The sequence below is a fragment of the Gobio gobio genome (assembly GCF_949357685.1).
Source record: "Gobio gobio genome assembly, chromosome: 10".
NCBI lineage: Eukaryota > Metazoa > Chordata > Actinopteri > Cypriniformes > Gobionidae > Gobio > Gobio gobio.
The window spans coordinates 12,195,294-12,223,260 of record NC_137116.1 but is presented as its reverse complement, the minus strand read 5'-3'; the positions used below and the strand labels follow the sequence as shown (position 1 = coordinate 12,223,260).

The window sequence follows — 27,967 nt, the reverse complement described above, 5'->3', positions numbered from 1 at the left end:
GAGAAGAAGAAGAAGAAGAAGAAGAAAGTTCTACTGAGCAGCTGGTATCGCAGTCAGTCATGAAACGCCAGCAACAGATGACTTTAATGTCTTCATGGATGAGAAAAGAGAAAGGAGATGTGAGTTGGTTGATTCAGTAAATTAACTCAGGTCAGGGTAATCAAAATGTCTGTGTACTTATTTTTGTACAGTCTATGGTCTACACCTGTTGATGAGCTAACGTTAACATACACTGTTGCTAGGTAACTTCAGACCGTTAACGTTAGCTAGCTAACCTAAACATTTAATGTTGCCTAGAGCATTCTGTGTCCACTTTAAACAGCAGCGTTTTCTGTCAGCAATGTATGACAAGCTGACTCTGGCTGCTGTTATAAGCTACTCAACTCATTATACTCAGATGCAGAAATAAAATAAGTCTTAATAATAAATGTTTTTCTAAACTTGAGCTATTGTTGTTCACTTACAATATTTGTTCATTTAAAATGGAAGTTAATTTGTAAAAATTGATTTACTTGTTCAAAGAAAAGGCCTAATGTCGAGCTAGCCTGAGTTAGCCTATATTTTATATAGTGTTATGGTTATGTGGTGAGCCTGAGTATAGTTTTACACATCAGCCCAGTCTAGTCTGTAAAGTTATTGATACGCAGTCAGGTTTTTTTTTTTTTTTTTACACATTAATCTGAAAATGAATGTGGCACACCCTGTTTTTAAAATGTACATCCAGAGACTCTTTTCTGGCTATGTGGACTCATTATGATCATAACTCAGTTGTTTTCATATCAGAGCACAGATGAGGTGGAGCTGCTTCAGAACAGAGAGGGTGAGACAGGGAAAAGCAGTAGCAGCACAACAGTACAGGTACGTTAGGTTATGTGCTGTATGAAAGGCCAGGTGATTTTGATTTGTTGGTGATAAAAGGGAAGAAGTGTACATGATAAATAGTGAATACAGTTTGAATATTATCAAATTAAATGTTCTTCTTGTAGGAGACAAATTGCGTGTTGTTATTTGTTTAGAATATTTTTTTAACATGGTCACACCATCACATGGGTGTGGTTTCATATTATTTACCTGCTCACTTGTGTGGTGGGAGAGAAACAGAATCAGGCCCTGATATTTTTCTGTAGACTGTTATAATATAGTTTCAGTTGTGAAGAACTTTAGTTTATTTTTTTATGCCATGCTTTCATATCAGAGAACAGATGAGGTGAAGCTGCTTAAAGACAGGGACAGGGAGAAGTAGCTCAGAGTTGGGTAAGAGTCAGAGTCAGGTGCTGTGTAAAGGGTCAGGTAATTCATTTTAATTACGTCATGTCAGAAACAGGCTAGCACATTTTCATATTTCATAGGTGAGACAGGGAACAGGCGCAAGCGAAGAAGTGCAGGTAGGCAGGCAAGATGCTGAACCCAACCATGCTAACCAGGAAGCATGTGTTTGGTTCTTACATGTGAGGAGACAGGACAGTATAGAAGGTTGCCCATACGGAAATGTAATATATGTACATATATGAAATATACATATATTAAATATATCCACATAGAAAGTGAAAACATATATGTACATATATATCTCCCCATATATAAAACCTATTAGAAAATGGAACAATTTCAAATATTGACATATAAAACTAGCCCATATATTTTATGTATGTATAATACAGTGTTTTATATATATGTCACATATATAATTATCAATATACATGACATATTTCTTTGTATAAATGTTCAATATACAAACTACACATGTATGCATAGCATATTGCTTGCATACATGTTACATATATGTCCCTAATATATGTTTTTATATAGTCTTATTATATTTTACATTTAAAATGAAATATATAAAATATATTTTTGATAAATGTATATGGAATATATAAATGACATAAATGATATATATATATCATTTAATATATAAATGATATATAATATATAAATGATATATATATATATAAACAGTGAGCACATATATTTTAAATATATGTTATGTTCTTATATTATGTATATCAATTGCTAAATATTTTGAATTAATGGTGTAAACTAAACAAATGTAAAAAAAACATGCTTTCATTAATTTCGTACATATTTTTTAAATATAGGTTATGGATGTGTACTTACACACTTGCAATGCAATACATATGACATGCCTAAGCCTTAAATGTTAAACGGTGCAGTTAGCAAAAAATAAGTAATACAGTAAAACATTTAAACTTTATTAAAACAGTTGTAACACTCTCATTTTGTAACATATATAAATGAGGGAGATCCGTTTATCCCAGAGCAGAGAAGAATATATTTAAAGGTTTAAAGAGTAAATATCCCAAACAGCAACAATATCACCAAACATACATTCAAAGAAATGGAAATTCACAATTCACATCTTGTTAGAGCATTTCAGCCCAACCACAACATGTAGAGTTCACTCAGAAATAAAGTCCATTTCTCACAACTCCCACCTAGTCAGGTAAGAAGTACCCCATCTTACCCCATCCTGACAGTTCAATGGAAGTCCACAAAAGTTCAACATACAGTGTCCCAAACTATAACCAAACAACAGTCCAAATAATCAAAGGTGTGGAAGAAAACCATATAGTCCAGATGAAGCATCCTTGCTTGACGAATGAGGCCAAAAGAAAACCCTACTGAGCTGTAGAACCAAAGAGGTTCCTCAATACAGGGTCCCATGCATCACAAAGTTGAGCAAACACTCAAAGCCATGCCAATACCTCCCCAAAACAGTCTTACTTGTCCCTCTTAAAAGGATAACCTGCCCTTCAGAAACCTCCCTAGATCCCTCTTGAGGTGGGGAGGAGCATTACATCACATGACATGAAACAGCTTCTCAAAACTGTTACACAGTTTTAATATAAAAAGAAAAATTAAGCTGCGCAAAATTAGAAAACTACTGAACACACAACTTTATTATATATAAATACAATATTACAACAAAACAAGTAACAAATAAAACAGCACAGAACATGAAAATCCACCAACAGGTATATGATACAGCCTGTAATTTTTTTTAAGTTAGAGTCTTTTTGGATGTCCTCAGCTCAGTGATCTTTTGATTTATAGCTACCCCTAGTTGGCCCCTGGTGGTTCCAGGAAATTTCTGGATCACCGATCACGGTTGTTCAGCTTAGGCTTGCGCCCTTGTCCTTTACACACTGAAATTCCTCCAGATTCCTTGAATCTTTTAATTATGTTATGCACTGTTGAATGTGAAATATCCAAATCTCTTCCTATCTTTCTTTGAGGAACATTGTTTTTAAACATTTCAATAATTTTCTCACGTATTTGTTGGCAAACTGGCAATCCTCGGCCCATCTTTGCTCCTAAAGGATTAGACCTTTCTTGGATGCTGCTTTTGTACCAAATCATAATTACAATCACCTGTTGACATCACCTGTTTAAAATCACATTATTATTTAACCATTTTACCTCATTACTAGCCCTAAATTGCTCCTGTCACAACTTTTTTTTAAATGTGTTGCAGGTCTGAATGACATGAAGTTGACCAGACAAAACATGAAATATTTTGTGTTCATATTGTCTGCAATGAAATACAAGTCAAAGTAAATTTAGAAATCACTTCTTTTATTTTCATTTGCGTTTTCCATACTGTCCCAACTTTTTCTGATTTGGGGTTGTATATATGTATATAAAAACTTTTTTAATGAAATGTGTATTGTGTAGACTTGTTAAAAGTTAAAGCTGTTCAAATAAGGAAAAGAAGGAATGAATTAATAAGGAAACCATAGGCATATAAAATGTATGTATGTTGTTTAAATAAATGGGCATATATAAATTAAACATATCGGTGAGATATATGGTCATAACATACAATATTATATAAACAATAGTCATATATATCGTATTAATATATGTCAATATACTAATTTAATATGGAAAATGTATATATGTTATAAACTTATATCAACATATATCTAGAGATATGTATATATGTGATAGCAATATATTGTCTTATATTTAGCATATATGACAGCGTCATTTGCGATATAGGGACATATATGTCATATATTACATTTCCGTATGGGTGATTAGTTAGTATATGGAGAAATGGGATTGAATTGATAGATGGAGGACAATGAAAAAATATCTTTATATTAAAGTTACATGTTTGTTTTTATGTTTGTGAGATTGTGTTTCAATTTTGCATCTTGTGTAACAAATAATCTTGTGTACCTGCGGTTTGGTGGATGTGTCTCTGACAAATGTCAGATTTAACAGTTAGTTTGAAATAATAGTTTGTTGAACAGTGGAAATTGTTTCACATTATTTAAATTATATTCACACACAAAACGTGAACATTTTTAGTGAAAGTTTTTGACTTTATAAAATTATTCTTGGCTATTCAACAATAAATAAAGTAAGACATTTTTCTTATACATAGTAGCCCATTATTCTTTTTGGCAGAATATATCATTATAAACAACTTAATTATTTCCTGTATTTTGTATCACCATAGTCCCTAACTGTATGTAAATGGAGGAAATGAGATTCAAGTCGAAAACATTTTTCCCCATTTTGTGTCCCCCCCACTTCTCAAACCAAAGTTACACCCTTGCAAGCACATGTACATAAGTTCTCACACATGTACGCATGCTTGCACACACATGCTATGTCACGCATGTAGTTGTTGCGGTGTTAAGTGCAGCAGTGGTATGTTGGGGACACAGTTTTAGACCCAGAGACCTCAAAACGGACAAGATGTTCCTCAAGCCAAAGTCATAATGAACCTGTTTAGAAAGCTGTTCCTCACACAGTTTGTACAGGGTATAAAATTTGCGGCTGAGGACTTGATTTTCACGAAAACCTGCACTGGCAAGTTTCACTCTCATGATGATGGCTCGGTCAGGCACCATCATGGCCACTGTGCGGAACTGAATTTTCAAGTTCTCTGGCAGCTCCTGCCGAAAAGCATAACCTGGGTTCATAGTAAGGAAGATGCCAAACTCTTTATCCATATCCACCACATCTCCATCTGTGAATATGAATTGCGTTTTTTTGTTCTTCTTGCACTGCAGGACGATGTAGATCTGTTGAGCAGCTACTGAGAGCACAGGCAGCTCAATGCGGTTGAACTCATCAAAACAGCCCCATGCGCCAGACTGGGCTAATCCTTTATAGATGCGGCCCAGTCCACGGAAGTACATTTGGTCGGAGCAATTGAACACAACCACATATTTTCCCAGGCAGCGGCCCATGTCTTTGGTGGTTTCGGTTTTTCCTGGGCCAGCAGGGGCCCCTCCCATACTCATCCCTAAAGCCTGGGCCAATGTGATATAACATCTGTCAGTGAGAGGTGTAATCACCAGACGATCAGTGCAGCCCAGATACTCATTACAGTAATCAAACTCCACGTCTGTGATTTGGATTATGCATCTGTCTGTGTCCTCTATGAAGTAGAAGTGGGACTGTTTCTGCCATTCAAAGTCTAAAGGTGACCGGATGTTCATTTGTACCAGGTCATCGAAAATGTCCTTCTGGTGAACATGTATGGTGATGAGTGTCTCATATTTGGTTCTGTCCATCTTGGTCAGATCATGAGTAGTCATATCAATCAGTTCGTTCAAAAGATCCAGGAATTTCTGGTTAGTAGTCTGCATTATCTTCTTGTCAGACTTGCTATTCTGGAGAGCCTTCTCAGCATCTCTGGTCCAGAGGAACTGTATGCCGAGCAGTCCAACCTGAGCAGGGAACATCGACTGGAACTCCACCAGTTTAAAGCCCTGGTCACTAATAATCATGTGGGCTTGTCGTATAATGTTGTGAATGGTCTTCTTGACTCCATGCAGTAGCATACCCAGCCAGGCTTCAACATTACCCTGGGCATTAATTGGTTCACTCAGATCCACTGTTTCCCCTTCCTGTGACTGAAAACTAAGTATCTGGTCATAGTTTCTCGTGAAACACAACTCTGTTCACATTATCAAATAGGTTCAACAGGTGAGCCTGTATGGTGTGTGAGTCAGATGCCTGGCCCAGTATCTCCAGCAAGACAGGGTCAGAAACGAAAAAGAACCGTGGGAAGACGAGACGTTTCTTTTCCAGGTTAGACATGCCGGAATGGCGTAGTTTAATCAGGATGCTCGTCACAACATCCCATCCAGGAGGGTGAGATTGGCCTCGGACGTCGTAAAGGGCGCCTGCCTGTCGGGAGGGGGGTCAGGCCCCGATCAGATAGCTCCAACAAACCTGCACAGAACTTGTAAAGACGAACACACATACAAGCACTAGGGCATCACACTCTAGTTAATGTCAGGGGATTATGACCGCTTATCAAGAGAACACTCAATACCCAAACAGCGACTCAGCCATAACTATCCTTCGCGAGAGTGAGCCATGCATGGCTGGAGGTCAACCCAGAGCATCTGGGGAGACTAGATTTAATACTACAAAATCATCCTCAAACTAAATATATAAAAAGGTATGAAATCACACAGAATTACAATCATCTCTAGATTATATATGAAAGCAGAGAAAGAGATATTTATTTTGATTATCCTTGATTATTCAGGTTATGGATATAATAAAAGAATATGTGTATAAAAGAAGAGACAATCCGTTTCAGGTAAGCTGCCGTTTCCTTAGGAGAAAAGCCCCCCTTTTCACCCGCCTCTCCTTGTTCTTGTCCTCTACCCTCACTCTTTACTACATATTGCAGGGGTTTTCAAACTTTATGATGCCAAGGACCCCCAAATATGATGAACCTTTATGAGGGACCCCCTTCCTAAAATCCATCTTTTTTTATGTACGAAAAAACATTTAAACTGTTAGATAAATAGTGTGACATTATAAATACAACATATTGTTTCCAGAAGTACAGTACAGAAGTACTTGCTTTTAAAAGTACTTAAGTATCAAAAGTAAAAGTAAACACATTATTTTATTATTGTTGCATTGTTGTATGAATGCACTGTTCCATCATGGTGGTTTAAGCCAGTCATGCTCCATCTGACATACTAGCATATCTTGAACTCATTTAAATACTTGCTTAAAAGTTACAAAGCTCTTATCAAAGTCAAAATCATACTGGAAAAGAAAGGTTTCTACATTGTGTTTATTTGACAGGATTATGTAAAAACATATTTCTGAAAGGACTTCAGTGAACATTATTAGCCCAACTATGCTTTTGCATGCCAACTAACATCATTGTCGAACGTTACCTATGCGTTAGCGCTCTATCCATGGCAACTTGGCGGGTAAATCTATAAAAATCATTTGACCAATCATACTTCATACCAGTGTTAATTTGGACAGCAAATTTGGATTTAGTTTTAGTCTTTTGACTATAAGATTTTAGTTTTCAATAGACTAAAATTCAGTACTTGTGGTCTGTCGTCTGAGAGGCAGCTTTCTGTGTGCACTTTCATGTTGTCGCACTTTTTAAGACTTATCCACGTCTGCTCTTCTGAATTTTAACTTTTAAGTATGGCCATGGTTGCGTGCACTGCGTCTGGGAACTGCCGCCTTCTATTTTGCCATCAAAATGATTGGTGTTCAAAAAATAAACATTGAACTTAATGTGATCCTACAAGAGTGATTACTGATAGGCTGTCTGCAAAAAAAACAAAAAACAATCACGTTTTAAAGAAGAAAACAAATCATCCACTGACTTTCAAAGCGGCTACGACTTTCTACTTTGAGGGCCTTGATAGAAATGTAGTGGAGTAAAAAGTACGATATTTGTCTTTCAAATGTAGTGAAGTAAAAGTAATAAGTTTCCAGAAAAAATACTACTCAAGGAAAGTACAGATACTCAAAAAGTGTACTTAAGTACAGTACTCAAGTAAATGTACTTAGTTACTGTCCACCTCTGTACAATTCTGGAATGTATATGTAGCGATCGCCTCCATTCTTGCGCGAAGAAAAAAAGCGACACAGTAAACAACAATGGACGACATACAACAGATCTTGTTCTTGCTTCTTGGCATGTGGCTGTTTGTCACAAGAAGATGACACGCTTTCTTTGAGCCAAGGCTGCAGGGGAAAACAGCCAAAAAAGCATGCGCAAGTGACGATTCTCTGTCAACCAATCAACATTCACCCCAACAGAAGGGTGCCAGAAAAGTGGTACAGTGCGGTTCGGAATTAGAGTACCATTCACAACTTCTGACAATGGAAACGGCAAAAATTGCGTACCGTACTGAACTGTACTGCTCGGTGGAAACGAGCCATTATACATTAGTAAAGATAGCATTTCTTCTAAGCAAAATGGACAACTGAAATATAGTAAAATGAATTGAAATCTAATAAAAATGTGACAAAATTAAACTGATTTGGGACATCTGTATCAATACCAAGCCCTACTTTATATAAGAGTACATTTACTGATGTAAATAAGCAACAGAAGATACATCTTTTCTTTCCTTTCCTTTCCTTTCTTCAATTGACTCTTTTGGTTTGGATTTCCCCTCAGTCTATTCACTTACCCTTTGTATCATTCTTTTCCAGACTGCCCTTTCTTCTTTTTTTTTTATTCTTATGACTAGCTAATGAAACAAGAAAAGGGCTTTTCACATTGCTCCTAACCTCAGGTTCTCGTTGTTCTAAACCTTGCTTTTTATACCCAGGTAAAGGAATGCTTCACACTTAGAATTTAGAAGTGGGGTTAGCACTGCTTTTTACCCTGGGTTATGAAACCCAGCTACAGAGCAGGTGCTAACCCCACATTGTGTGCCAAACTTGTAGAGAGTGAAACAATACAGTATTAGAATTTTACGGCTAGATGCTTAACAACAGACAGCCTATGGCATTCCTCATATTCACATGTCTTGCACAGTCAATCAAACACCGCATGCTGTAGGGAAAAAATATCAAATGGTGACAGAAAACGTGACTATTGGAGTGAAGAAGAGATCGTTTAATTTTAACATTCAGTATAAACTTGATAGACAATGCAAATAAGAACATTAACCCTAGGTTTTAGGAGTGTAAGCGTGAAACAGTAGCTTATAAATACCCACGCTTTGGAATGACCCAGGGTTAACTATTTCAAGTGTGAAAAGCCCTAGTCTTTTGAGCCTGTTCATGTCATCTAAACACATCTCTTAAAACTTTTTCTACTCTCACACCTGAGGTACCCTGCATTCCACACCTCAGACGAAACAGAGGGTCAAGTCATGCTGTTTCAAGACATAAAACACTGCAAACTTCAGACACATGCTACAGTAGCCAGATGAGAGAGAGAGAGAGAGAGAGAGAGAGAGAGAGAGAGTAAAGGGAGACTGAATAGCCTGAGTGTGTATAAGGACGTCATCTGCTTGCCATATCCACAACAGCTTTAACCTGCTACACACAGACCATGACTAAAAGGAAACGTATGGAATATTTTTACAGGTTGAGGTTGAATCATGTTCTTTTTTTTACATCTCTCCTTCATATTTTGCACATTTATGCTCATTTGCATGCACACTGACATACAAAACATACAAGCTCAGGACAGTAGAAACATTAGAGGACTTTCACACATGGCAAGCACAAGTTCGCAGTCCACAAAAAATACAATCTAAGCCTCACAAAACATACCAGGATCTGGCAACTCGCACCAGTTGGAATCCTCTCTGATGAAAATGGCTGATAATTACCGTTCGTATTTGTAATTTGTCTCGCAAAGGTATTTTTGCCTATGAAAGGGGTTCTTTAATAGAAAAATCTAGCTAAAGCTGTCTACGAGGATTCATGGTTTCAACAAACAATCTGCAAAGCTGTGGCGGTGTGCTAGAGGGAAAGAGAGACCGGATGAAAAGAGTTTTCTGAGCATCAGCCACAACGAGGCACATCCGAATGAAAGCTGCGAGATACTGAGCGTACATGTCAAATCAAACGGAGCATTTAATTGACACATGCTACAGGGAGCTCATACACACAACATGTTGAACGGTGTCTTTCAGAGATCAGCAACCCTAGCCATATTACAGTAGTTCCCAAGTGGGCTGAACTTTCATACGTCTGTTTTTTGAGGTGTAACACACTTGTAAAATCACAAAAGGCTTTTGTTTCAGAACCAATTTAAAATGTTCTTTCATATTTTATGAAATATTCAAATGGAATATTAAAAGGTTTTTTTTTTTTTTAAATTTGTGTAAAAATTGTAAAGGCAGAATTTGGAGAGGCTGGAGGGTGCTGAGACCATCGCTAATGTATTTTCCAGTGTGCAGTATTTTCTTCTCAATGCTTAATTTCCTCTGCTAAAGCTTAGGGGACTGAGTTCTACACCATTAAGAACGTCAAGCAGCAAAGTTACAGACAGAACATAAGTCTGAGAGGGCACAGCATGCAAAGTGAGAAAGGGAGAGAGAGCGAAGGAAATCATTACAGCTCTAAGCTGTTGGGTGTACAGAGCTTCTGACTCTGAAATACGATTGCAATAATAGCAAGAGGCAGTCTTGAGTTTTACACCCCTTCATAAATTAGACTGCAGTGCAGACATCGTTCCCCGATAAACTCTCTCTCGAAACCATTTACAATGGTAGGAAATATTGTTTTAACACGTCTTCTGTCACATTAGCCTATATATCATCTTTTAAATGTACGGTTGTGCTCAGGTGGAAGCAGAAAATATGTCAGTCAGAACAAGTGAGGGCACAATTGAACGCTGGTTGGTTTAACACATGCATTCACGCAGACGCAAACACACTGTCCTGTCCAGTTTTTGTCATTGCTTGAACCGGGCAAAAAAACATTCGCCTTAACGACTTTTGCAAATTGGACATTACTCTTTTGGAACACCCAAAGTTCAGTCCAGCCTCCAATTATGGGCTGAGCTGAACCACATTCACGGCACCAGCACATCAGACTACAGCACACCATTAAAGGAACATGGGAAAAAATATTTGGCTGCAACACGACAACCACTCTCATAATTTATATCCAGTTGTTATTGGGGGTGTGGGGGAGGCTTTTTAACTGTATGTACAAGCTCTCAAACTGTTTTCTCATGTGAAAATCTCATTGGGAAAGCAAAATGTGGTTAAATTTGAATATTGACAAAACATGTTTTTTTTCTTCTTCTCTCAAACTGAATTACAGTGTACATGGCAAAAATAAAATGTCATACATCTTTTATTGAAGAATACGTAGTTCACTAGTGTTAACTGCAAGTCTATTTGTCAGATAGAGAGTATCTTGGTTCTAGGTTTTGCCCAGTCTGAGTAAATGTAGGTTATTGGTTTAGGCCATACATGGGCAATATACGGCCCGGGGGCCGGATCCGGCCCGCATAGTGCTTCAATCCGGCCCCCGCGATGCGCTCGATGTGCTGGCAATTTGGATGAAAGTTGAATTTTTGTATTCAGGATTACAAATGAAATGTTTAAGCTTTTGATCGTTATGGTCGCATATATGGGATTTTTACTTCTGTGCCCCTGAGAGTACGGTCCCACATGGTATTTAGGATGTTCAGTGACGTCGCATTACTGCCGGATTGAAACTGTGCTTTTTGCGCGTTGGTTGGCGCTGAGCCAGAGACGGACGAGCTCAGCCTCAGCAGCGCTGTCATATATCACAACTATGCAGTTTTTGTTCAACCTTATAATGTTTATTTTAGGTTTCAGACATTTCAATACACATAAGCACGAGTAAAACAATACATTTGGAGTTTGTAAAATACACACTGATGGCTGTGGAAGCAGCAATAACAATCTATTCAAATATAATTTTTCCGAAGTATATTATACCAGACAAACATAGTAGAAGTACTCACTGGGGAGTCAGTTAGAATATTAAAATTAAGCGTGAAACAAGGGTTAATATATGCATAATAAATGACGCTGGCTTATCTTTTTATTAAGCTCGTTATCAGTGTGTATTGATCATTGATGGTATAACGTTAAGCCCCCTTAACAATTTCACGTGCCCCATTTCATACTGCATTTCATACTGCATGCATGTCCTGTAGATGGTGATGATGATACAGCTAAATCAAATTTAAATTCTGTGAGACGCATTGGACTATTCCATGTTGTTCTTTATCTTTCAAGCAAACATACGTGTGATGAAGTTGATCTGCACTTAAATTGTTCTATTTTATAAAAGATTTAAACAACATGTGTTAAAAAAGAAATTACAAAAAAATCAATAATAACAAGTGAAATAAGCTGAATATGTTTTTCATTTAGTGATGAAGGTATCCCCAATTCAATTTTATAATTCCAAGCCAGATTGCCTGAAGTCTGTATGTTAATGTAACCTGCACACATACATTTGCAGTTTTGTTAATAGTTTTCGATATTGAATAGCTACAGCTGGCATGAATGACAGTTGAACAATATGCAGGGTAGTGTAGTAAATGAATCCTTGAAAGTAAATCCAGTTATTGTAACCTTAGAGTAGCCTATGTCAGACAGGCCGCACAAATATATATATATTAGGCCTTGAAATAGGCTGGCAAAAGTCAAAGTAACTGTAGCCTTATACATATCTGCATTTAATTAAGCATTTAATTAAGTACTGCATTTAATTAAGTACGATTTAATCATGTAACTATGTTTAATTGCAATTGTCCAAAGTGTGGCCCTCCGTTTACTTTGCCAAAGTAACTGTGGCCCTCAGACTAAAACTGTTGCCCACCCCTGGTTTAGGCTATAAAAAACCTCTAAGACTTGCACTGTCAGAAAAAAGTGCAAAAATGCAGCAGCTTGTCACTGGGGCAATCTCATTGGGAAAGCAAAATGTGGTTAAATTTGAATATTGACAAAACATGTTTTTTTTTTCTTCTCCCAAACTGAATTACAGTGTACATGGCAAAAATAAAATGTCATACATCTTTTATTGAAGAATACGTAGTTCACTAGTGTTAACTGCAAGTCTATTTGTCAGATAGAGAGTATCTTGGTTCTAGGTTTTGCCCAGTCTGAGTAAATGTAGGTTATTGGTTTAGGCCATACATGGGCAATATACGGCCCGGGGGCCGGATCCGGCCCGCATAGTGCTTCAATCCGGCCCCCGCGATGCGCTCGATGTGCTGGCAATTTGGATGAAAGTTGAATTTTTGTATTCAGGATTACAAATGAAATGTTTAAGCTTTTGATCGTTATGGTCGCATATATGGGATTTTTACTTCTGTGCCCCTGAGAGTACGGTCCCACATGGTATTTAGGATGTTCAGTGACGTCGCATTACTGCCGGATTGAAACTGTGCTTTTTGCGCGTTGGTTGGCGCTGAGCCAGAGACGGACGAGCTCAGCCTCAGCAGCGCTGTCATATATCACAACTATGCAGTTTTTGTTCAACCTTATAATGTTTATTTTAGGTTTCAGACATTTCAATACACATAAGCACGAGTAAAACAATACATTTGGAGTTTGTAAAATACACACTGATGGCTGTGGAAGCAGCAATAACAATCTATTCAAATATAATTTTTCCGAAGTATATTATACCAGACAAACATAGTAGAAGTACTCACTGGGGAGTCAGTTAGAATATTAAAATTAAGCGTGAAACAAGGGTTAATATATGCATAATAAATGACGCTGGCTTATCTTTTTATTAAGCTCGTTATCAGTGTGTATTGATCATTGATGGTATAACGTTAAGCCCCCTTAACAATTTCACGTGCCCCATTTCATACTGCATTTCATACTGCATGCATGTCCTGTAGATGGTGATGATGATACAGCTAAATCAAATTTAAATTCTGTGAGACGCATTGGACTATTCCATGTTGTTCTTTATCTTTCAAGCAAACATACGTGTGATGAAGTTGATCTGCTCTTAAATTGTTCTATTTTATAAAAGATTTAAACAACATGTGTTAAAAAAGAAATTACAAAAAAATCAATAATAACAAGTGAAATAAGCTGAATATGTTTTTCATTTAGTGATGAAGGTATCCCCAATTCAATTTTATAATTCCAAGCCAGATTGCCTGAAGTCTGTATGTTAATGTAACCTGCACACATACATTTGCAGTTTTGTTAATAGTTTTCGATATTGAATAGCTACAGCTGGCATGAATGACAGTTGAACAATATGCAGGGTAGTGTAGTAAATGAATCCTTGAAAGTAAATCCAGTTATTGTAACCTTAGAGTAGCCTATGTCAGACAGGCCGCACAAATATATATATATTAGGCCTTGAAATAGGCTGGCAAAAGTCAAAGTAACTGTAGCCTTATACATATCTGCATTTAATTAAGCATTTAATTAAGTACTGCATTTAATTAAGTACGATTTAATCATGTAACTATGTTTAATTGCAATTGTCCAAAGTGTGGCCCTCCGTTTACTTTGCCAAAGTAACTGTGGCCCTCAGACTAAAACTGTTGCCCACCCCTGGTTTAGGCTATAAAAAACCTCTAAGACTTGCACTGTCAGAAAAAAGTGCAAAAATGCAGCAGCTTGTCACTGGGGCAATCTCATTGGGAAAGCAAAATGTGGTTAAATTTGAATATTGACAAAACATGTTTTTTTTTTCTTCTCCCAAACTGAATTACAGTGTACATGGCAAAAATAAAATGTCATACATCTTTTATTGAAGAATACGTAGTTCACTAGTGTTAACTGCAAGTCTATTTGTCAGATAGAGAGTATCTTGGTTCTAGGTTTTGCCCAGTCTGAGTAAATGTAGGTTATTGGTCTTGGTTTCTTGTCACTGGGGCAATACCCTTAAAGAGACAACTTAGTACCTTATCTACCCCCAAACTATGCATAGTTGTACCTTAGGGTAGTAATATGTACCCTTAAGGTACTACTATAAATCTCGTACTGCACCAGTGACAAGCATTTTTACACATTTTTCTGAGTGTGGAATAGCTTGTTTAGGGGTTATGCTAATCACTAGGTTACATTATAGAGTTCTATCATCCCTCAAGTTTTTTTTAAGTATACTTAACTAATATTTTTGTTTTGTGGCAGGATGCATTATCCTGCTAAAAGAGGCCACAGCCATGACATGAATGGGTGTACGTGGTCCTCAACAATGCTTAGGTAGGTGGTACGTGTCAAAGTCACATCCACATGGATGGCAGGACTCAATGTTTCCAAGCAGAACATTTTCCAAAGCATCACACTGCCTCCACTGGCTTGCCTTCTTCCCATAGTGCATCCTGGTGCCATGTGTTCTTCAGGTTAGCAACACACATGCACCCGGCCACTGTTGGTGCTTTCGGCGGTGGACAGAGGTCAGCATGGGCGGGCACCCTGACTGGTCTGCGGCTATGAAGCCCCATATACAACAAACAAAAGAAAGACACCTTTCTATCAGAACCAGCATTAACTTCTTGAGCAATTTGAGCTACAGTAGCTCATCTGTTTGTTCGGAACACACCGGCCAGCCTTCGCTGGCTAATCAGTGTTATCCACTGATCGGGGTGTATATCAAAAGAAAAAACAGAACCTAAAAAAAGAAAACAATTGCTTCATGCATTCTTTTTATATCAACACTTGAATATATGGGTAATATGGGTAAGTTTCATAAAAAATGCAACATATTAAACAAAAAGCTAAGAAAATCAAGTTTTTGTCAAAGACTACATCCGGATCGGATTCCATTTTGTATCGCGGCGCTGTTGTGGTATAGTTAGGCTGGAGTGTTGTTGCCGTGATGCCGAGGAAACGCTGTTATATTCATCCGGATTGCAGGTCTGGGGTACTTGCTTTGTTCAGCCTTCATAGGGACAGGGGTGCGTTGCAGAGCGTTTAACATACAGCATGTTATATGCACGTGTGTATGAGACAGAAGGGAACAGGCGTGTGCGGGGCTCCCGCAGCACATCTCACAGAGGGAAACTTCCACCATCTTCGCGAGTTCAATACCGGATTTGCACAACGTCAGCTGCGTGAGACAAACGCGGCCAGTGTGTGAATGCACGACGCGCGTGGGGCTCCCTCCCGCAGCACATTTCACGGAGGAAAACTTCCACAATGTTCGCGAGTTCAATACAGGATATGCACAATGGCTTGTCCTGAAAGCTGGATTTACAAACAGAAGCTGTTTACGGGCCACAACCTGTAAGTCTGATTTATTTTTCATCGATGTGTTTTCCTGTAATAGGTTGTACATTGTAGCAAGGAAGTAAACAAATGACAACGCTGTTCTGCAAACCAGTCTGTTAAATGCTCATTCATACTTAACGTTATCCGACGAACACCTATCGCTACAAACACTAACGTTAAAATCTCAACAGCGAACTTGGCATTAGTGTAAATGATTCTTTGATTAGAGCTTGTATGTATTATTTATCTACAGGCATGCTAAACATGGTTCTGTGTGTGATTTGGCTAACTTACTAGTAAAGCCAGTGTTTAGTGTTTTGGGTTAATAGTTCTTGCGACAGATATTTAGCTATAATCGTTCTAAAAATACAAAAGTAACAGTGCCATTCAGTAGCGATCACTATAGATCCGCAGTCTTTACTCTTGAGGACTGAACAGGTTCTGCTCGATCATCTTCACTAAAATGTTCTGGGTCTGATTCGGGCTCAGATTGGTATGGTTTTATTGACGCCATCGTTTCTAATACTGACCAAAGCACAGTCTACCGGTAAAGGTAAGGGGCGTGACGTTTCCGACAAACGTGCACTGCGGTTAGCGAATCACAACACACTGGGCCAGCTAACCAATCTGAGCCCATTGCGTATTTTTGAGGGACTGGCTTCATACAACCCGGAAAGCATCAGACCGTTTTACAAGGAGGGACAGAGCAGTGTAGAATAAAGGTCAAATATATGAAAAATAATGACTTTTTTTTTTAAACGAAGCATGAACACATGTTACAGTGCACCCCACAAACACAATCAAGCCTTCAAAACAATGTGTTTTACCACCCCTTTAATTGTTGTGCACTTTGATCTTTAAAACTTTGCAGACCTTTACATTCACAAACAGCTATATTACACAATACATGAAAGGTAATATCTGAAAAAGCATAATAGGGCCACTTTAACTAATGATAACAACGATTAATGCCTTAACAAATGTTTTGCTCATTGTTAGTTAATGCATTAATTGTAAAGTGTTACTGATGCATTAGGTTTAGCTGTTGCAGTCTAGACCTGTCACTCTAACAGCCACATCTTGAAATGCTTGATTTTTGGCATTAGCGGAGAGCATTTTTCCCTAAATAACCCTGTAAGTATTACAATAAAACCTACATCACACCTAACACATAAATCCGTTTAGTTACTTGTAATTTGAGCAATTATTACGGAAAGTTTTAAAGACCATGTAAGGCATTGTTGTCTAACATAGTGTGTATCGTTTGATTTGAGTGCCATATTGAGTTGATTCCAGAAACTGCCACTCAGAAAGTATCCCAGCAGTGTTCTGTCACTCCAGACCAGTGTTGGGCACGTTACTTAAAAAAAGTAATTAGTTATAGTTACTAGTTACTTCTTACAAATAGTAACTGAGTTAGTAACTGAGTTACATCATTATAAAAGTAACTAATTACCAGGGAAAGTAATTACTGCGTTACTTTTTTTTTTTTTCTCCAAATGTTCAAATATGTCAAATAACTTGGATGCCCACAATATTAAATATGTTAAATGAATGAATTGGACACTAAATAGAATAAATTATTATTATAAAACATTGTACATTAATGTACACTATTGTAATGTTACTGTGGGACAATGTGAGAGACACCCATCAAATTCAATGCATTATTGTAAATATTATCAGTAGGCCTACTATAGTGTAAATATTGTGTAAATATTATCAGTACTATACTTTCCTTTGGTAGTGGAGCTCACGTTATCACCTGGGTTTTTAGCCACTAATTTTGTGGCATATGATGATGTGAGGCGCTTCAGAATCACTTGCTGTGTGTGTGTGTGTGTGTGTGTGTGTGTGTGTGTTTGATGGGTAGGTTTAGGGGTAGGGGCAGTGTGTGTGTGTGTGTGTGTGTGTGTGTAATTTTGTGGCATATGATGATGTGAGGCGCTTCAGAATCACTTGCCACCGGCGTGGAGAGACTCTTTCTTCCTGGGCATAAGTTGCACATTACTTAAATATTCTTACCTTTCACCTCAACGAGGGAAAAGTAGCGCTTATACTTCCAATTTGCGAACGCTACCTTTGAAGTCGTTGGACCATCGCTGAATGTGCATATGCGTGTGCGTCATAGGTGTGTGTGTGTGTCTGTGAACCAAAGACCGTGAAAAAAATAGGTGTGAACTCAACCTATCAACTTCAACCTTGTCTCCCACCCACCAATCATCATCAGTTACACCCCAACACGCATGGCTAGTGCGCGCGCACACACACACACACACACACACACACAAGTTGCAGGTCCGACTGACAGAGAGCCTGTTCGGATGAAAAGCGCTTCAATGAGCTCAATTATAGTAACGCGACTAACGCCGCATTTTTTTCCCTCAGTAACGCTAACGGCGTTGTAACGGGAGAAACAGTAATTCGTTTGATTACTCGTTACTGAAAAAAACAATTCCGTTAGTAACGCCGTTTATCTGTAACGCCGTTATTCCCAACACTGCTCCAGACCAGCCTGCCCTGGCCAAAGTCATGCCACAGTCACATTCTGCTCCTTCTTCCCAGCAGCTTGCTGAGCAACCGTTCCCCACGCAACAGCCTTTCAATGCTCAGCAGCCCTGGCATGCTAGGGCACAGGGGATAACTGGGGGGTGGCGGAGCGAAGCTGTTTGCTCTACTGAATTCCCATGACGGTTAGAAAACACTCTTATTTCCGCCACCCTTCCCCCCCCCACAACCCATCACCCCAGTCCCACTTTGAAAAATAAGAAAACATGCCTTGTTCTCCAGCCCTCATTGCTTGAAAATAGTTCAAAATACATCCTTTCAAAGCTTATTAGTGATGTTTTCACATGTCACAAGCTGCGGTGTGCCAACTCTGCTTGCACTATGGAGAGAGCTCTCAACTGAGAGGTTTTAGCAGCTAGCAATGCAATAAAGTAGATGCATAAGCAGGTTATTGGTATACAAACATATAAAACTAACATTAAGTATGATCATTCTGTACCTTGACCACTCAGTTGTTAGGGTCTTTAGAAAGCTCAAACAGAGCCCGGGCTGTCGCTTGGTGCACTGATGGGTCATTTGAGCGAAGGTAGCCTACCAGTGGAGCTACAGCTCCAGCCTGCCCAAACGACACACAATTACTTCCCCACATACAGCAGCAGGCGATGGCTTCCGCTAGGTACCGCCGTAACTTATCATCCCCCTGTCCATCCACACAAAGAGAGAGCGAGAGGGACAGAGAAAACATAATTAAATAAAGCGAAAATAAGTGACAGTTATTCATTTTCAATATGGTTACAATTGTACAAATTTATTTTCAGTAATTTTTCACAAGGTATCTATACAAGTTTTCTAGTGGCTTTTGTTAAAATAACCACATAATAAGACACCTATTGTGAAATGACTATGCATGAACTTCATAGGGGTCTTATTGGACAATTCCAGAGAATTGAATTTGCCAGTGTGAAACATGGCTGGAGCAGCACTCACAGTGTTGGTGAGATTGGCCAACATGGGAACCACACCATAGTCTGTAATAACGGCCAGGTTCTCCACATCTTTGGCAATTTTGGCAATGGCTGCGCACACGCTCGCCAGCACATCTTTATTTTGTGATTTTAGCAAGTTAACAATGAGCTGCAAACCACCCACAAAGGAACGCACCATTTCCCCAGCATCCTGAAACACAGATAAAACAAGAAACTGTCATTTCATTTTGATTTCACACAAAAAAATGGCTGATTGAGAAGGCTATTGTTGTGCTGTATCATGTGAAATAATTCACTGAACTATTGAGAATAGCTACATCTCTCTTATTATATTTGGAGACACTCCAGCATGCTTTGGGATGTGACACATAATTAAAAGATTTAGCAAGTCTGTACTCATTCTGTCACAAAGGAAACCTGTACAGGTCAAACTCAATCAGTCAACACTACCTAGAGAATATACTCACCTCACAATGGAAATATGGCTGACAAAGGGTGCATTTGTTATTTTTATAGAGGGCACATTTTCTCCCAAAGGCCTTAGGTCACATGGAGGCTCATGCCAAAGTCATGACAGGCAGCAGAGGCCAACCACAGTAGAAGAGTGGCATTAAAAATACACATGCCGCACAGAAATGGCAACTTTAGCTACTCTTTTAGTCCCAGTTCAGTCATTTAAATGGTGCCAGAGGGTATGTATCATGCCAGCATGGCACCAGGCTGTTTAGAACGATTATAAAATAGTACAGTGATATCTTTATTGATGGTACAGAGGCATATCATTATGGTTTTGAAATCAGATGGAGCCAAGCATTCAGTAAGCAAGCCATTCTTGTATTGTGGAATGATTATGGAGTATGAAGATTATGCTGCTTCTGTTCATTCATGTACAACAAGAAACAACCATGACTTGAGTTCACCTCCGGGTGAATTGAATCCTCCTAACCTAGAGAACAAAGTCTAAAGTCCCTGACCCTATTGTAAGTGCAGTCCTCTGAGGTTGTCTTGAGACCAATAAAGTCTGTCCCTCTATAACCCTGTATTCCACAACACAGCTTAACCCTGATAAACCCTTGTACACAGCACAGTAAAAAGCAGCCTTCCACCCTGCAGACCCAGAAAGAGAAGCAGAGACCCAGCACAGGTCAAGCGTGCAGAGTGCAGTGAAGACGGCAGCATCAGAGAGGAGCCTCTAAAGTCATGCCAAAGGATGAGCTCTGTGTTTAGTGTGTCTGAGCAAAGATCAGGGAGGAGAGGGGAGGAATCTGCAGCGTGTCTCACACAGGAAATGGCAGTACAGGAATACTGATGAACACTGAGAAATATAGAGAGAGAAAAGCGGGAGCAGAAGAGGAAGTATGGCAGAGCCACCAGCTGCGGAGGGTCACTGAGGAACCCTTTCAACCCAGGGCCCACAAAAACATCCCCAACTAAGTTCCACATCAGCAAACACAGCACGAAGTCAGACATGCAGAGAGGGAGGAAGAGTGAGGGAAAAAGAGAGAGAACGGATGAAACACAAACAGTGTACAAAAAACCAATGTAAGCCAAGCTGAAAAAGGGAGAGGAAAAGGCCTGAGGGAGAAAAAGGGAAGAACAAGATGCTGAGAGTGTGAATATGAGAGATAAAATAGAGGGAACTGCACTCAATAAATATTATAGCATTAAAGGGAGTGAGTGAAAGGTATAACATTTTAAAATGTATGCATTTGGCAGATGTTTTTATCCAAAGCAACATAAAAGAAGTAGTGTAGCACAAAGCCAATTGTGTTGTCGTCTCGCATCACCTGTGACACGTAAAATACTACAGTCAATGGCCAATTCTCACGTATGTTCTGCACCTGCTTGAGAGGACATAACTCTCCATACCAGCAGGTGGCAGTAGTCTGTTTTCGTCATTCAAAGAGAGAAACTGGAAGAGCTAAGACTGCAGAATTGAAAACGGTAAACATAGCATCATTTGTTAAATTTTCACTGACAAAATGCAGTCATATCAATAGGAATCCACAGGATCTGGAATTTTGGGCTCAATGGGCTCAAGGATTTGCCGCGTTGACCAACAGAAAGATGATTGGTTTGAAAGTGATTTCTTTGTGAGCTGTGCTTTAATACCCCACTACACTATTGACAATAAACAATAAATAAATGTTTTTCACAAAAATTGCAAATGTGACCACACTTTGATTATTTGGGCTAGTTAAGCACAGTCCTCATGAAAGCAGACAGCACTGCATGCTACATGCTGAACATCCTCTACCAGTAAAGGAACAAAGCACAATCATACAGTAGCTCATAATCACAAGAGGATTCATAGTAAGTACCAGCTGTGAGCGCTGGTAGGGATTTTGAAGCCCCCAGATGTGGTTCCTCAAGCATGATTCTCATAAATCTGGCCCTGCAGCTGCTAACTCAATCCACATGGGGCTTTATCTAAATAACTTCTGCTGTGAGGCTGATCAGGTTCCCGGCGTGGATGGGTACATCATTTCATATAGTCCTTGCCACCAACCCTTACTCTCCTCTCTCTAAATGTGCATGCCAAGGGCTGCTGAACCATTGCAATACATGAAATGAACCTGCATTGTTTGTAGCCACAGGGGGCTACATAGAGAAAGAAAAAATAAGAAATTCTTCCAGAGAGAAGCAGAAAACTGTTTGCTTTGACGAGAAAAAAAAATCTTTTATTTGTAACTGTGCTGATAATCTACAGGAACAATGATGCATTTGTGTTAATGCGTTACACAAGAGGCTCAGGAAAGCAGACTTGCTCTGTGCCAGCTATGAGATTTAATCTATATATAGATGAGACCGACTGCTTTGTTAGCATCTCTTGTTCTTCGTATTCTTTAAGTATTGATGCAACAATGGCATTAAACGTTGCACTGCTGTGTATCGATGTTGTCGCTAAGTGCTTCCAATGAGTTTTAGAGAGTGGTCTGCACAAAAAATTTATTAGAAAAAGAAGCAACTTGGGCATCGCTTATCAGGAATTTCTCGGTCATCAAATCTTTTTACCTTGTGTATGCCATAGAGATGTTTTTGTCTTTCTGTCTTCTGGTTTCCAAACTTTTCTGCCCGTACAGGTACTGATTCTCCCATTACCTCCGCTGGTATAGCACAATACTAAGTGTGTTCTGTTGTTTAATTTTCACACTTGGCATCACCAAACAACACTACACTATTAGATTATCAAAACAGCAGCAGATAATAACATGAGGATTCTCTCCTACAGTAAGGTTAGTGAAACACTGCAGATGGAGATGAACGGGGGGCTGTTATGAAACTGGGCATAAATAAATGTACCTTTGTATTTTCAATGCAGGGGCAGATGGCCCAGGCAGCACTGGCCTGAACTTCTGGATTGGAGTTCTTCAGCAAAGACCAAAGAAGAAGTAGACCATCAAGACGATCGATGATCCTGAGAGAGAAGAATAACAACTTGTCACATCTGGACACTGCGAGAGATGTCACACCAAGCATACAACAAACTGATTTCTCACCTGTAATTACATCATTTACAACGCAGTGTACAGTGTAAGCTCATACATTTATTCACCAACATGTTTATATGGCTGTTTTTCCCAGGGTTTAGTTTGGCTCTTGCAGCAGACTATCCCTCCTGGTGTGACGATGAAAACATTATGATGATGAAACAGTAGCAGATCAGAAAGCTGCTCAGCATGGCTTTCCCATCACATCCCATCTGCACAGTTCCTCACGCTGGTACCCCCTGCTCACCTTCCCAACTTTCCAACAACTCCATTCAAACATGTTCACATCAGCCTGGCCGAAAGCTGACCCGTACAATGCTTTTAGGAGGTCAGTGCGGATATTTATAGAGAACCGTGGACGAACACACACACTCGCACAGAGCACGACGTTTAACTCTGTTGCTGTCGGCGACTCGGAGGAGGAAAAAACCCAGAGAAAGTCCGTTTTCCAAGTCAAACATTCTCAGAGACAAGTCTTTCTATATTTCACTGCTTCTGAGTGAGGTTTACTTAAGAACAGGCTGTATTTCATGCTGCGGATATGATTCTACTAAAGGATCTAGTCAGGCTCTGGGAAGCACGGGAAAATGACTCTTCAGTGCGGTCCGTTTGTCAGGTATAAATAACATGTAACCTGTTTCCCATGTGTGCATCCAGCGACAAGGCCGACATTCAATGCTGTCATAATTGCTAAACCACGCCGCAAAGGGAGGCGCCAGTAAACAGAGGTTGGGCCAAGCACTGGTCAGATCCATCTCAACACCAAGTGTACCCCCCGACCCCATCCTAATAAATCAGTTTGAGAGGCATGATAACAGGGAGAGCCCCACGCTATCCTAAGAGGCCACTAAATCCTTCAGGAGCAGGACATAATCCTGCACTTGAACAGGTAAGATGCAGTAGGATGTACTTAGAAATCAGTCCCTAGGCTGGTAACGCAGTGGAAGTACATAGTTTGGGATCTGTTCACCAAATCCATGTGTCTGACAACAATGGAAAATTCAGTTGGAATTATGGATGACATATTTCAATAAATAATTTTGAAAAAGTAATTAGCGTGTTTTCAAACTGACAAACATGTGGAGGGCAGACCATGTATTCTTTGTACTGGTCTTACTTTCAGAAACAGGCCTGAATAGCAATTAGCATAGGTTGTATTGGATAACTGTTTTTTTTTTTTTTTTGTAGAACAGTTATCCAATACAACCTATGCTAATTGCTTTGCAGACTACTTCTGTTTAATTCTCAAAATAAAACATCAACATGGAATACAAAGGAATTAAAGAACATTCAAAAAAGGCTCTCTGTTTAAAACTACAAGGAAATGGGAACAAAAAGACAAATCCTAAATATAGATTCCATGAGAAAACATGTTCTTCAAGAGCTGTTACATAGATCTTCAGCACTAAAGTTCTTGGTCACTTAATTAGTTAAATTAAATGAATGACCTTATTTCTTCAAAAACAAGCTTTGTGGACTTTTACTACACCATTGTGGTTGCTCACATCCATAAACGTATTAATCTTACAGACAAAGGCTGTGTGAGCTTGGGTGCCGAAGAGAAGGGGAACAAAAAGCACTTCATTTGTGTCCAGCCTTAATTAAGAAGGGGACTGCAGTCTATAACAGTCTTGTAAAAGCAATGAAAGTCAGATGTGCTAAATATACAAAAAGGCCAATACTCAAATCTCTGTGAATGTGTGAATTACATGGCAGTTTTGTGCTTTGCATATGTTTAAGACAATGATGCTTGTTTGTTAACCATATGTCACCTCTAGGGCTGAGTGTTGATACAGATTTCCTTATGTGATTCCCAATCACAAGCTCTCAATTTATTTTCCAATTCGATCGATTTGATTCAATTCTGGTTTAATTTAATTCAGATTCCTCTGGGTGCATTTCATTTATATGTCCATTTTGCTTATATATGAAAGAAATTCTCTCTCTACTAATTATACCAGGAAGTGTTTCAGACTGGTTCAAACCAGTGATAAGAGTATTTCTTTTTCAGGAAAGAGACTATACATACTGTATGTTTTTGATTCACAAAAAAGTTGGTTCATAACACTCATTTGTTAGTCAATTGGACTACATTGGTTGTATTTGTTTTTGTTGTATGCAGCCTGAGAGAGAAGCTCAATATAAAGATGTTTTTTGCTAATATTTCACAGTACACAGTCTTTTTATTGCATGACACTCAATACAGTGCAGTCAAGTGCACAGAGTGAAAGTTAAAAAAGACATTCAGTATACTCATCTGTGCTTATGCTCTCCTGCCTGTTTCTGTTTAGCAAGTCCAAATGGCCGTTGTCAGAAGTGCTTTCAGCTTATACGAACCCTTTTGTTAAAAGTGGCTACTTAAGGGTTTCGCAACATAAAGAAGGACACGTGAAACATGAGTACACTGCATTAACATTTATTATACTCACGAACATATAGAAACTCACGAAACACGTATCACAGACACAGAAACATACTTCACTTCAAATAATATGAAGGTAACAAATATTAACAAGACGAACAGCAAAGTAATTTAACTAAATCAAAAGAAAATGAAAAGCTTGTTTGCTGGTTCTCCTCTCTCCTGCCATGCTCCGCTTCAGTGCCTTTATTATAGTGGATCCAAAACGACTCCAACGAGGTGCAGGTGTATAATGACACACAGGTGCGGACCTAATAAGGAGCTCAGACACAGAAAAAAAAACAGAGTCATGACGTCATTACAAGGAGAAGAAAACACGAGACACAAACCGTAACACTCCCCCACTTAAAGAAAGAACCAGTCCTCTTTAGACAGGTTCTGGATGGAGCGAACAGTAAAAGCAACCAAGAACATAGTTACAATAATACAAACTTATACACGTATATGAAATTATACATTTACCCTAGCCCCGAGAAAGGGCATCTGCCATGATGTTATCAGTTCCCTTCTTGTGGTGGATCTCCAGATTATAACATTGGGCCATTAGCGCCCAGCGCATCAAACGTTGGTTATGATTGTACATTTTATTTAAAAAAACCAACGGATTATGGTCCGTGTAGACGATGACAGGAGTAGAGCTGTATCCAACGTATACCTCGAAATGCTGCAAAGCAAGCAACATAGTTAGAGTCTCTTTTTCGATAGTAGAATAGTTCAACTGGTGACGGTTGAATTTAGCTGAAAAATAAGATACTGGATGGGAGATTCCATCAGCACCTCTCTGAAGGAGAACGGCTCCGACTCCGGTCGTGCTGGCGTCTACCTCAAGCTTGAACGGACAAGCTAGGTCAGGAGCAGACAACACCGGAGCACTGCAAAGGAGGGACTTCGCACACTCAAAGGCACTTTGACATTCAGTAGTCCAATTAAAAACAATTTTAGAGCTGCACATCTTCATTAAGGGAGCGACTACAGTAGAAAAATTTCTACAAAAACACCTATAATAGCCAGCCATACCTAAAAATCGTCGCAACTCTCTCCGCGTAGTGGGCACAGGATATGCAAGAATAGCGGTCACTTTTGCGTCGACCGGACGTACTTGACCGTTTCCAACCTGTTTCCCCAAGTAGGTAACGGAGGCTTTCGCAAAATCGCATTTAGTCAAATTTAAAGTCAAAGAGGCGGCTGTTAATCGGCCAAAAACATTGTGCAAGGTAGAGATGTGCTCAGTCCACGAAGAAGAATAAATAACAACATCATCAAGATAAATATTACAGTTTGGAACATCACCCAAAACTGTAGACATCAACCTTTGAAAGGTAGCGGGCGCGTTTCGAAGCCCGAACGCCATACGCGTATACTGAAGAAAAGAATCGGGAGTCACAAATGCGGAGATCTTAGAAGCACGTTCAGTTAATGGCACCTGCCAATAGCCTTTCAAAAGATCTAGTTTCGTAATGTACCGGGCAGTGCCAAGGTTGTCAATACAATCCTCTATTCGAGGCAACGGAAATGCATCCGGCACAGTGACAGAATTCACCTTGCGAAAATCAGTACAGAAACGGAATGAACCGTCAGCTTTGGGTACTAAAATGCACGGTGAACTCCACGGGCTATTACTCTTTTTGGCGAAACCATTTGTAACCAGATAGTTCACTTCACATTTCATGATCTCCCGTTTACCTACTGGTGAACGATACGCATGCTGTTTTATGGGGAGGGCGTTACCTAACTCAATGTCATGTTCAATGACAGAGGTGCCAGTCGGAACATCACCGAACAAGTTAGGATACTCTTCTATTAAGTAAATCACATCCTGACGCTGGTCGCTAGATAAATAAGACAAATGAGATGATAAAACTTTTAAAATCTCTGAATTATTTAGAGGACCACCACTGAACATCTCCGTTGACATTTTCAACCCATCATCTACATCTTCAGCACCCCTGGTACTGGACAGCAAAGATACTCGTTCCACATTTAACACCGGCTGTACCTGACTCTGGGACAAATCAGTCCCCTCATCAGTTTTCCCAGTTCGAGCTACATATCGTTTCAGCATATTTACATGACACAAACGTGTCTTCCGTCGTCGTTCTGGGGTGAGGACTATATAATCAGTGTCACTCAGCTTACTCTTAATTACATAAGGACCTGCAAATCGCGCAGCCAACGCAGAACCAGGTAAAGGAAGCAACACTAGTACTTGTTCTCCAGGTGTGAAATTACGCACAACCGCGATCTTGTCGAAATTACACTTAATTTTCTTCTGCGAAAGAGCAAGAGCTTCTTTCGCTGCAGCACAAGCATTTCGCAATCGTTCACGGGTACGAGAAACGAAATCAAGCACATTATGTTTCTCAGTCACACCAGTGGAGAAAAATTCATCTTTCAGTACTTTTAAAGGACCCCGTACATTATGTCCAAAAACCAACTCCGACGGACTAAAACCAAGTGACTCTTGTCGCGCTTCACGCAGTGCAAATAAAACCAAAGGGACTCCCTCATCCCACTCATTCCCTGCCTCCAGGCAATATTTTCGCAAACTGGACTTCAACGTCTGATGCAATCTCTCCAGTGCGCCCTGCGATTCAGGAT

At 39.3% G+C, this 27,967-nt stretch overlaps 1 long non-coding RNA gene across 1 annotated transcript; it reads left to right on the top strand.

The window, feature by feature from the left end:
• LOC307132882 lies at positions 1-25,106 on the top strand. The gene is made up of 3 exons (XR_013817331.1): positions 1-119; positions 784-858; positions 22,779-25,106. It is a non-coding gene; the product is annotated as an uncharacterized lncRNA (long non-coding RNA).
• The last annotated feature ends 2,861 nt before the right edge of the window (positions 25,107-27,967 follow it).